Here is a 12,306-nt window from a genome sequence, read left to right on the forward strand (position 1 = left end):
TTCACAACAGATACAAGGAAATATAATAGAGTCAATGAAAAGCTACACACAAAGAAAGACAAACAACCAACATGCAAAAGAGAAATTGTGCAAATCCAATAATAATAATAATAAATAATATTGAGAACATGAGTTGTAGAGTCCTTGGAAGTGAGCCATAGGTTGTGGTATCAATTCAGAGTTGAGACGAGTGAAGGTTTAGAAACCCTGATAATTGAAGGGGAATAACTATTCGGGAACTTGGTAGTGTGGGACCTAAGGCTCTTGTACCTCCTTTCTGATGGTAGTAGTTAGAAGAGAGCATGCCCTGCATGGTGGGAGTTCTTGATGATGGATGCTACTTTCTTGTGGCAGCGCTCCTTGTAGATGTCCTCAATGATGGGGAGGGCTTTTTCTGTGATGGACTGTACTGGTACTGAACGCTACAAAAATGGCCCAGAGTGGCTTTCTCCTCTCCAACCATGAACACGAACAGCGACCCATCCCGCACTAACCCTGCACCTCATTCCCCCAACGGTAGACCCGCTCCAAATCACAGCCCTTCCAACTACCACAACCTCGCCCGATATCGTGTGTGACGTTATATACGGAAAGGGTGGTGCAGTGCGTGATGATGTTTAGACGACGTAGGTGGTGCTGCAGGTGATGACGTTTCGGACAGGGTGACGCGGTGCGTGGTGACGCTACTAGCGGCGAGTGCGGGCTGGGTTACCACGGCGAGTGGTGAGGACATGGAACCGGTGTGGTGTTACAGGGTCCGGTTGTCATGAGGGCGGAGTCAGCATAAAGAGGTATGCCCGATACTCGACGGCTGAAGCTTTGAGTGAGGTTGCGGATCGATGCCAGACTTCGGCAATGAATAGGCGGGAGAATTGGTGCCTCGTGAGCCGGAGGGGGTTAATGCACGGCGAGTGTGAGTCGGGATGAGTGGTTAACATACAGCGAGTGTGAGCCGGAGGGGTGGGGGTTAACACACGATGAGTGTGTCGGCGGGAGTGTGAGCCGGAGGCGGTGTAGGGGGGGGGATTGTTAATGTACAGCGAGTGTGAACTAGGGTGGTGGTGGGGGAATGGTTAACGCATGGTGAGTGTGAGTCGGGGGTGGGGGGGGGGATAATGGTTAATGTACGGGGAGTGTGAGCCTGGGGTGGGTAATGGTGAATGTATGGCGAGTATGAACGGGGGCGGGGTGGTATGGTTAATGTGCGGCGAAATGTGAGCTGAGGGTGGTGGTGGTAATGGTTCAGGTACGGTGAGTTTGAGCCTGTGGGGGAGTAGTGATGTGCCGCGAGTGTGTGTGTGTGGGGGGGTGGGGTGATGATTAATGTAGGGGGAGTGGTTAACGTGCAGCGAGTGTGAGCCAGGGTGGTGGTGGGTTGGGGAGTGGTTAATGTGCAGTGAGTGTGAGTCGAGGAGAGTGGTTAATGTATGCCTAGGGTGAATGGTTAACGTACAGTGGGTGATTTGTAGGGAATGTGGTCATGTGGAGAGTGATTTGCAGTTGGCTGAACACATTCTAAGCTGATAAGGGAGAGTGGTTTCTGAGGCAGGGTTTGGGGGAGTGACATGATGGGCGAAAGTTGGTTTTCAGTCATGGATGTGAAGGCACATTGACGTGGTGCTGGGAGTGAGGTTGTCATATGCTGAGCATAAGTCTGGGAAGAAGAGTGGATTTTGGGAATAACGATTATGAGCCACTGGACTGAGCATGTCCTGTGGAGACAGTTCATACCTCATGAGTGCCTGCTTTAAGGAAGCGGTGCGCAGGCTGTTCATTGGTTTTAGGGGCTCATTGCCTTAAGAAAGTGGTCCAAGTTTTTATGAATGATATGTCAATCAAGTTGTTGGTAGTCTTCATTCATTTGCCGTGGAAAATCAACTGTGAAGACTGGTGTGTGGACCACTTGTAATGAGATTATGTGCAGGTTTAAGCTAAAGATGGTGATGTATGCCCTAATATTTTGAAGTAAAGGGGAAATATATCAGCTGAAAGTGGAAAATATGACCAGGAATCCGAGTGACTTTAGAGGTATTGTGATTCTCTCCCTCAAAGGAGGACTTCTATTGGGAACTGCAAACAGTAAACGTTCATTCATAATCAAAGTATACAATCCTGAAATTCTTCAGTTCTCTGGGTAGCCACAAAACCAAGAAAGAAAAAGAAAAGACAGCATGATCACCAACCCCCAAAATCCTCCCTCCCTGCAAAAAAAAACAAAAACCGAACAGGTACAACCCCAAATCTCACCTGCACAAAAAATGAGCAGAATGGATCAGGCACATCGACTCCCAAACAAAAAAAAATGAACAAAATCGGTCATGCACATTAACCCCCCAAATCCTCCTCCCCCCACAAAATAAAACTGAGAAGATCAGGTGAAAAAACACAGAATATAAAAACTAAAAGACTGAAAAATAATCTACAGTCCAAAGTCCGAATCTAAAATGCAGAAAAAAACCTGGGCAATACTCTACAGGCCTGGACACAGCGGCAGGCCTTTCCCTCTCTGGTACAGAGCAACCAATCAAAATATAGGCAGCTGGCATTTACCCTCTGTACTTGCTTCAATCACTCTTGGTGCTTTAGTCGGTGAACAATGGGAGCTTTAATCTGCAAAATGGAGCCAAACATCAGTTAGTGCCCCGTTCTGCAGCCTACACGTTACAAGGTTCGTGCAGTCTGCCTCCCAGAATCCTCCCGGAGACTGCAGAGCACTGGAACACCCAATCGATTTCCAAGCTTTCGCACTCACCTTGATGATGGTTTCAATCGCCTTTGTCACTTTAAATTGGCGAACAGTGGAAGCTATAATTGGTGAATTAGGGTCAAACATCGGCTCATGTGCCATACTGCAACCTTTTTGTCATGAGGTTTGCTCACGCTGCTTCTGTCTCCCATAATCTTGGATACTGCAGAGTGCCGAAGCACCCAACGGATCTCCAAATAGCAAAACACGAGCTCTGACAGTTCCAGAATCACATTCAGGACAAGAAACAAACGTAAAAGACATAAAAGAAGTGAAAAGGGAGGTTTCACGATCTGTCCAGAAGATGACAACCAAAGGAGCGTTGTACGCAGGCACCATCTTGATCGGATGTAGATATGAGTAGAATGATAAATGTAGTGGTTTGTGTGTTACTAATACAAGGGATGGAATGTAATTGAAAAATCCCAGTCATATAATGTATTTGGATGTGAAAAAAATAGTCTAAGGGTAATACAGTATGGAAATAGGCCCTTCAGCCTGTCTGGTCCATGCCAACTACAGCATTTTTCATGTGAGAAACCTCTGTTGCACAACTTGTGGTGCGAAGTGGGTGGTTCAGTTTTAACTCTCGAGGAGAAAGAGGAAACTGGGGAATTGAGCCTGTATGGTAGCTGGTGACTTCAATCGGGCATCAGCAATGTTTTGTACTGGTGGATAATGTATATTTTGTCAATAAATGATTTGGAGGTGGTTATGGGGAGAGATGTTGCCAAGTTTCACAACATCTTGGCTGTGAACTGCAGGGTAGCATAATGGTTAATGCATCACATTACTACACCAACAATTTGGGGTTCAATTCTTGCTGCTGTCTATAAGGTGTTTGCATGTTTTGTCAGTGAATGCATTTCCTTCCACATTCCAAAAATGTATGGGTTATGGTTAAGTTGTGGGCATGCTATGTTGGCGCCAGAAGAATGGAAACACTTGCAGTCTGCTCCCAGAACATCCTCATGATACAGATTTCACTGTATGTTTTGATGTACACGTGACAAATAAAGCTAATCTTTAAAGTTATGTGAGCATAGCAATATCAGTTTGTGGAAAATAAGTGGTGTGCTATGGATGAAGTATCGATAGAAATTTTGTGGGTGATGGATAGTATTTGATATCTCTGCTGTGGAGGCACTGGTTCAAGTTGTATAATTGGGTGAGCTGTCTGACTTGCTCTGCGTAAATCATAGAATTTGTGCAGTGAATGTCTAGCTCAGCTGCAGCTAGTCTGAAGCTTAGTTTAAGATTCTTGGCTGTAAATGGTGAGCAATTGTTTGATGTGTTCAGAGGAAAGTGTTTTGTTTTTCAACTGGAAGACAATACTGAACTGTACCCTGTATCTGTGAGCTGCACAGGTACAGGGTGTATTGTCTAGGATGGGAATTTGCATTTTTGCACAGTGAGTGAATTGATAAGAAAAATAAGTATAAGAATACAAGTTGAGTTAATCATGATATTTAATTATTTCAAAGAAAAACTTGGCCTTAAATTTTAAGTGGTAAAGTAGGAAATGCTTTGCCTTAAACATTTTAAAGTTGATATCATGTCTAATGAACTTATTTGGGCCTCTACTATTCCCTTACACCACTATTTCTTACCACCACTGCCTTTGTCTTTTCTGTCCTTTTATATTTTTTGAAAAGGCGTGGATGGATGATTCAGACATTTCCAATGTTTGAAAAAATGCCATCTGTCTGGTCTATTTTATTTTGCCAGTACTAACCCATGTATCCAGCAATTAGCAGTTCCAATTATGAACTGAAAGGTGTACTTGTTTGCTATATGATCAGTATTTGTTTGCAGTAGTTTGATCATTTTGCGGACTAGGCAAGCAATCTTAATCTAATTGTGTATCGAATGGAGGCAATGATTTAATGAAGATTGACTACCTTATTTAAGTAATCTCTAAATGGATGTTTCTTTGCAATAAAAATGGCTTAATGTAGAATACAGTAGTCTGTATACTATAGCTGTCCTTGATGTCACACTTCTGCTTAGCTTATAAATGATGTGAGTTTCAGGCCTTTCTGGAGGAGAGGAAAATTTGTGCCTCTGGGAAGCTGAAGGCAATATTGAACCTTGGGAGTGATTGCAGGTTTGATGTAGTCTTCCCAGGGGATATAATGGTACATCTGTTCTTGTGCCATTGTTTCTGTGTCCATAATAAATAGACAGTATTGGAAATTTGCAGCTGATCACAGCATTTGTAAGCAAAGATGGGTTTTGACAATATACTATCTTGTGTGTATTGGGTGAGTACCAAAATGTCACTTGTACTTTGCAAATGCTGACTGACTTGTGCATTTCAACATGTTGAATTTCCTGTGTTCTGGTAGTAGAAAATTCAGATTTGTGTTTAGTAATTGAACTGCTGTCAAACCAGACCTTGGAGATAATTTTTCCAAAAATTTGCACTCAGTGACTCGGTGTGGTTGGGTAATGTATTCATTTCTTAAACATGGTCAATGATTTATTTTAAGATAGTTTCATTAAATGCTTGGAATGAACACAAGTTAACTTGTTGGCAGCCTGGGATGAATTGTTCCACACAAAACAACTTCCAATGTTACAGAAAGGGAAGTGTTCCTTGGTAAACAGGAGATGTTAGAGAGGGGTTATAAAGTTTTTGTGTTGATCTTTCTGAACATTGTGATGACAGCAATGATTGTTTGAAATCTGTACTTGTGAAGACTCATGGGATAGCTCACACATGGAAAACTTCTTGCTTGTTATCTTAGATGATGAATCAGTCCCCATCCTTGTTGAACAACATATGGAAGAAGTAATGAATAACAAAGGCTTCTCTGGGTGAGAGGCTTCAAAGCTCATCCACTTAAAGTGTGGCCTGATAGCACCAACAATGATCCAACTGGCTGAATCCTGAAATGTATGGCCAAACCAGGTATGTGGCATGTGTTAAGTAAGTCAATGTGAGGAATGACTTGCCCAACATTGTCCTTGCTTGTCTGCCTGTGCAATTGCATGACACCATGCACAACTTTGAAACAGCACCTTGTCTGCACGTTCAAGATGTCTGTTATGTTTGTGGCGCTCCTATTGTGTGTAAAGGCATAGTTATCTCTCTGAGCTTTAGAGTTGTACAGCAGAGTAGCGGCTCTTCTGCCCACCATGTCTGTGACTTTAGTCAATGTCAATTTGACAATGGTGGGCTAACACAAAAGGGGTCCTAAATTGGCCTGGTGACAGCCAAAGGATTGTGGGGAAGGGTAGTCTTCTAATTAGAAGTCTGTGACTCATGGTATACAACAGAGATTAGTGTGGGATCTTGGTTTGTTGTTAAGTATTAACATCTGGATGTGAATGTGGTAGGTGTAATTAGTAAATTCGTGGATGTCAGAAAAGTTGGTGATTTAGATAGTGAGGAAGGTTGTCTCGGGTACAATGCAATATATTGTATATCAGTTGAAAGTTGCACGGAGCATTGGCAGAAGCAATTTAGTCCTATGTGTTGTGCATTTTGGGAAGTCAGATAGGGCTAGTGCATTCAGTGAATGGTAAGATGCTAAGGAATAGTGATTAATAGAGAGACCTTTGGGGTTCAAGTTTATAGGTTCCTGAAAGTGGCAATACAAGTGGATGGGCTTGTGAGGAAGGCATATGGCATGTTTGTTTTTGTAGAATATGTTGGATGTACTGTATGTTGCAACCTTACAATACAATGATTAGTCTACATTTGGAGTATTTAATGTAGTTCTGGTCACCAAATGAGGAAGAGCTGAAGAAATTGTCTGGATTTGAGGTCTTTAGTTATGGAGTGAAATTGAACATACTTAGTTTTCCCTGGAGCCAAGGAGGCTGAAAAGTGACCTGAGAAGCATTTTGGATTATGAGGTATAGGATAAGTAATCAAAATCTTCTTCCCATGATAAGTGTATTAAAAGCAAGACGACACAGGATGAATGGAAGGATTTTTTAAGGGGATATTTGGGTAAGTATTTACACAGAATGATTTGTTATCTGGAACTTGCTACTAGGTATGTTTAAGAATCATGTAGACATCTTCTACTGCATCTGCTCTCGGGATGAGGTTTTTCATTCAAGTACTAATGAGATGGCCTCCTCCTTCAAAGAAAGGTGCTTCCCTTCCTCCACCATCAATGCATCTTTTCCATTTTGCGCATGTCTGCCCTCACCCATCTTTTTGCTGCCACACCAGTGATAGGGTTCCTCTTGTCCTCGTGTACCACCTCACTAGCCTCTGCGTCCAGCACACAATTCTTTGTAACTTCTGCCATCTCCAACGGGATCCTACTACCAAGCACATCTCCAGCCCCCCCCCCACCCACTTTCCACAGAGATCGCTCCCTTGTTCACCTGTCCCTCCCCACTGATCTCCCTATCTCCCTCCTGGTACTTATCCTTGCAAGCAGAATGAGTGCCACACCTGTCCTTTCACCTCCTCCCTATCATTCAGGGCCCCAAACAGTTTTCCCAGGTGAGACGATACTTCACCTGTGAGTCTGTTGGGGTCTTCTATTGCATCTAGTGTGGCCTCCTGTATATCAGTGAGACCTGATTCCTCTGTCTGCGAGAAAAAGTGAGATCTCCCTGTAGCCACCCATTTCAATTCTACTTCCCGTTCCCATTACGACATGTTCATCCATGGCCTCCTCTACTGCCGTGATGAGGCCACACTCAGGTTAGAGGAGCAGCACCTTGTATTCTGTCTATGTAGCCTTCAACCTGCTGGCATGAACAACAATTCCTTGAACTTCTGGTAAGTGCCCCCCCCCATCACCATTTCCTATTCCTTTTTCCCTGTCCCACCTTATCTTCTTACCTGTGCATCAGAGGGAGCAGATGCTCCTCCTCCCTTCCCTTCCATGGTCATCTGTCCTCATCAGATTCCCCCTTCTCTAACCCTTTCTCTTTCACCAATCAACTTCCCAGTTTTTTATTTTACCCCCTCCCCCTCTCCTGGTTTCACCTGTCACCTGCCACCTTGTACTTCTTTCTCCCCTCCCCCCACCTTATTGCTCTGACTTCTCTTTCTTTCCCGTCCTGATGAATGGTCTTGGATTGAAACGAAGACTGTTTTCTCTTTTCTGTAGATGCTGCCTGACCTGCTGAGTTCTTCCAGCATTGTATTGCTTTGCATTTCCAGATTCCCAGATCCACCTGCAATAAAGGCCAATATTGTTTTCCTAAATATTTGCTGGATCTGCGTGTTAACTTTTAGTTACCTAAATTTAACAATGCCTAGATTCCTTGGAACATCTGTACCTTTTAGTGTCATGTGATTCAAAAGAATACCCTGCATTTCTGTTTTTTGTACCAGAGTAAGTAATCACATTTTTCCATGTTATAGTCAATCTGCCTTTTGCCTTCTCATTTGCTTAGTTCTTTGCAACTTGTGCTACGTTCCAGCTTTGCATCATTTTCAAAGTTGGATATATTACACTTTGGACTTTGCTGTCTTGCAATTTGGTGTAAAGGATTAGTGAGTTAAGAGCCCACTTTGTGTTTGGCACAGGTGAGGATAGGAAGGCTACAGGAACTGCCAGTGCAGTTCCAAGTTGGTTATCAATTCTTTCCTGTCATTGGAAATTATCATTTATTGGGAATTGGTTAGCTTGCTTTTGTCAGTGGAACATTTCTTTCCTCAGTCTGTGACTGGGCAACTTGATGGCAAATATTTTGCTGCAACAGCATTTATATTTGTGAGGACGTGGTTAGCCACAGGTTCATATTGTTCTTTCTAAATTATTCTTTCCAATATTTGATACACACATTATAAAGAGCCCAAGTGATGTTTGTTTTCCTGTTCTGTGGTTAAATGTGTTTCACAGGGAGACTTTGCCCCATACTTGACTATCATTGGAGTATAATCTTGTATAGTAACAGTTGTTCAGGATCCAGTAGCTGAACTTAATCCTGTTATACTTGGGCATTTTCCAGTTGAAGACTCCGAGCAGTGATCAGGAATAGGAACTTGTAACTAGCATTGAAGTTCACCAAATAAGTGATGGGCTGCACTTCTACAATAGGACTGAATCTAGTTCAGGATGTTTGAATATTCATGGAAATATGATAGGGGGAGGATTTGTATGCTTCCAGCTCAGAGTGGGTGTAGTGTGACTCAATGGAAGTTGCTTTAGACGCTTGTTCCCACGCATCTCTTGATGTGTTAATTTGACTTTTCCTACTGAGAAAAGCAAATGTGAAAATTTCCATTGAGGAGATGCATTGCATCAAGGTTACCTCCATAACACCTGAAAACCTATAAAGTTTCCCATCTGGAATGACAAGTGTATTTCGAATGTCAGCACTTCCAAATTCCCTTTGAAATTGCACACAGTCCTGTCTCAAAAATATTAAACTCTCATTGTTGCTGACAGAAAATTCTGGAACCCTTTATCTACAGATGTTCAAAAGGACAGCTCTCCACTACCTTTATCAAGGACAGTTTGGAAAAATGTGATGTTACATTTGCCCGTATGATCTATGAATAATTCAAAATGAACTTTAGCTTGGCTGCTTTTTTCCAGCTCAGCTTCCCTGATTCTCAGTTTGGAGGTGCAATTCAGGTGCTGCTTGGCACAGCAAAACTAACACCTGAATCAACATTTGTGTTTGGTGTTGAGATGTCAGTTGAAATCACATGGCATGCACAGGGTGGCTTTGTTCTGTATGCAAGTATATTTTAAAGTGTGGGTTGTTTGGTTTTCACTGCTTACCGCACGTTTTTTTTTGGTTGAAGCCTTTTTATAATTGAATTGTTTATATTTAAGTGATAACACTTTGCCAAGATGTTTATATTTTAGCCCATTACTTGTGCTATTATTTTTGATATTGACTGTTGAATTTAAGGGAGTAATCTCTGCTGTAACTTAAGTAAAGGCTTCAACTATTGTTCCGTACCATAATTGGAGGTAGAAATTGATAAACTTTGAATCAAGATTTAATGTAATACATTTTCCCTTTAATTTCAAGCTCTGTGCATACAAGAAGTATGCACAGTCAGAGTCTTAAATTTCTAAAACCTTACTTAAAGGTTCTGTTTGATCAAATTGATGTTGGGGATGGGTGGGTTGGGGTATCTAGGGCAAAGGGGGAAAGGTATGCGTGCGAAGGGATTGTTTCAGTATGTGTACTTAATTTTCTAATGTATTGCTAACAGTTTTCTCTGGGAACCAGAGTGATAGGGCTGAGGATGAGGCAGTTGGTATACAAGTCGATACAGTGGGACTGAGGAAGAACAGGCAGTTGATAGAGCAAAATTGCAGGCAGTGGGATGAAGTAAAGTGTAACATGGGAAAATTGAAAAACATTGATGAATACAGGACTGAAGGAGTTGTATTTGAATGAAGGCAGTGTACTGAATTAGGTAGATGACCTTGTAGTGCAGTTAGAGATTGGGTATGATGTTGTGGCTGAAAGAAGATCCTAGGTGTGAGCTTAACATCCAAGGATGTGCCTTGTATTGAAAGGACAGGCAGGTAGGCAGAGGGGGTGGGGTGTCTCTGGTTTAAAAAAAAGAAATCAAATCCTTAGAAGGGGGTGACATAGTATCAGAAGATGTAAAATCCTTGAACATAGAGTTAGAAACTGTAAGGGTAAAAAGACCCTGATGGAAGTTGTATACAGGCCCCTGAGCAGTGGCCAGGATGTGGGATATAAATGTCAATGGAAAATTGAAAAGGCATGTAATAAGGGAAATGTTATAGTAGGGGTGTGTGTGTGTGTGTGTGTGTGTGTGTGTGTGTGTGTGTGTGTGTGTGTGTGTGGCGGTTCAGTATGTAGATAGATTGGACAAATCAGATTTGTGCTGGATCCAAGGAGAGAAAATATGTAGAATGCCTATGAGATGGCTTTTTAGAGTAGACTGTGGTTGATCCCACTAAGGGAAGGGCAATTCTGGACTGAGTGTTATGTAATCACCCAGATTTGATTAGGGAGCTTAAGGTAAAGGAACCCTTAGTGATCATAATATGGTAGAATTAATCCTGTAGTTTGAGAAGGAGATGCTGAAGTCAAATGTATCAGTGGAGTAAAGGGAATTACCGAGGCGTGAGAAAGGAACAGGCCAAAGTTGATTGGAAGGGGACACTAGCGTGGATGATGGCAGAAGAGTAATAGCTGAAATTTCTGGGAACAATTCGTAAGGTACATTCCAAAGATACATTCCATAGATACATTCCAAAGATGAAATTTTCTAAAGAAAGGATGAGGAAATTGTGGGTGACAAGGGACGTCAAAGTCAGCATAAAAGCAAAAGAGAGGCTATGTAATACAGCAAAAATCCGTGGGAAATTAGAGGATTGGGAAACTTTAAAAACCACCAGGAAGCAATTAAAAATTACATAATTAGTGAAAAGATGAAATATGAAGGTAAGCTGGCCAAAAATATCAGAAGATGCTGAAGGTTTTTGTAGATATATAAAGAGTAAAAGAGAGGTGAAAGTGGATATTGGACTGCTGGAAAATAATGCTGGAGAGTTAGTAATGGGGGACAAATAAATGACGGATGAACTTAAGTAATTTGCGTCAGACGTTAGCAGTATGCTATAAATTTGGGAGTGTCAGGGGGCAGAAGTGAGTGTAGTTGCTAAGGAGAAGGTACTTGGGAAGTTGAAAGGTCTGAGAACAGATAAGTCACCTGGACCAGATGGACTAAACCCCAGAGTTCAAAGGTTCAAATGTCCATTTTATTGTCAAAGTATGCATGTACAATGCAACTCTTGATATTTGTCTTCTCCAGATAGCCACGAAAGACAGAAATACTGTACATCAACCCTCTCCTCCAGCTCAGAAAACAGAAAAAGGAACAAAACTCAGGAAACCCAAAGTCCCCCCCCCGCAGGAAAAAAATGACTATAACAACAAATCTCCATCCCCTCCCCTGCAGGAATAAAGTGATAATAACATTCCCTGACCCCCTCACTCGCAGAAGAAAAACAGCAACAATAGTAACAAATCCCAAACTCCTCCCATGCAGAAAACAAACAGTGACAATGATCCCCTCACTTACAAAAAAGAACACTGACAGTAGCATCAAAACTCCTGATGATTCTCCCCCCCCCCAACACACGCACAAAGAACTAACAGATCATCAACCACCAGTCAGTCACAAGAAAGAAAATGTCAAAAAACCGAAGGAGTCCAATATAAAGTACAGTCCAATTACATAAATCTCAGAGCATTGATCAGTCCTGCTGTGACTCAGAACTTGCACCTCATCTGAATGCCCCGGTGGCCTCTGTTGGGAGCGATCACTGGTTGCCTCTGCAATCACCTCAGTAGTTTCCTTTGGGAGCGATCACTGACTCCCTCTGCATTCATCTCAATGCTTCAATATTCCTCGCTGCTTCAAGCTGGAGTCGTTCATGACCCCACATCATGTTCCTGGTCTTTACCAGATTGTATTCTCGGTCCTTTTTGGGCCTTGGTTCTCCATGAGGCAGCTCTCCGGACACAGCAGAGTGCTAGATCATTTGATCGAGTTCCAAACTGCACATCACAGGCTTCAATGGTTTCCGTAACACAAACAATACTAAAAGAACAAGCAAGTTTAGAAAAAGTGGAGT

At 42.3% G+C, this 12,306-nt stretch overlaps 1 protein-coding gene across 5 annotated transcripts in view; it reads left to right on the forward strand.

Annotated features, from left to right (window-relative positions):
- Positions 1-666: 666 nt before the first annotated feature.
- LOC134340898 (rho GTPase-activating protein 32-like) overlaps positions 667-12,306 on the forward strand; it is a 576,830-nt gene continuing 565,190 nt past the window's right edge. For 3 of the 5 annotated variants that reach the window (XM_063038474.1, XM_063038478.1, XM_063038479.1), the window contains exon 1: positions 697-791. The gene's annotated coding sequence lies outside the window, so the exon portion shown is untranslated. The other 2 variants (XM_063038475.1, XM_063038476.1) reach the window with 2 other exon arrangements.

This window comes from Mobula hypostoma, chromosome X2 (genome assembly GCF_963921235.1).
Source record: "Mobula hypostoma chromosome X2, sMobHyp1.1, whole genome shotgun sequence".
Lineage (NCBI taxonomy): Eukaryota > Metazoa > Chordata > Chondrichthyes > Myliobatiformes > Myliobatidae > Mobula > Mobula hypostoma.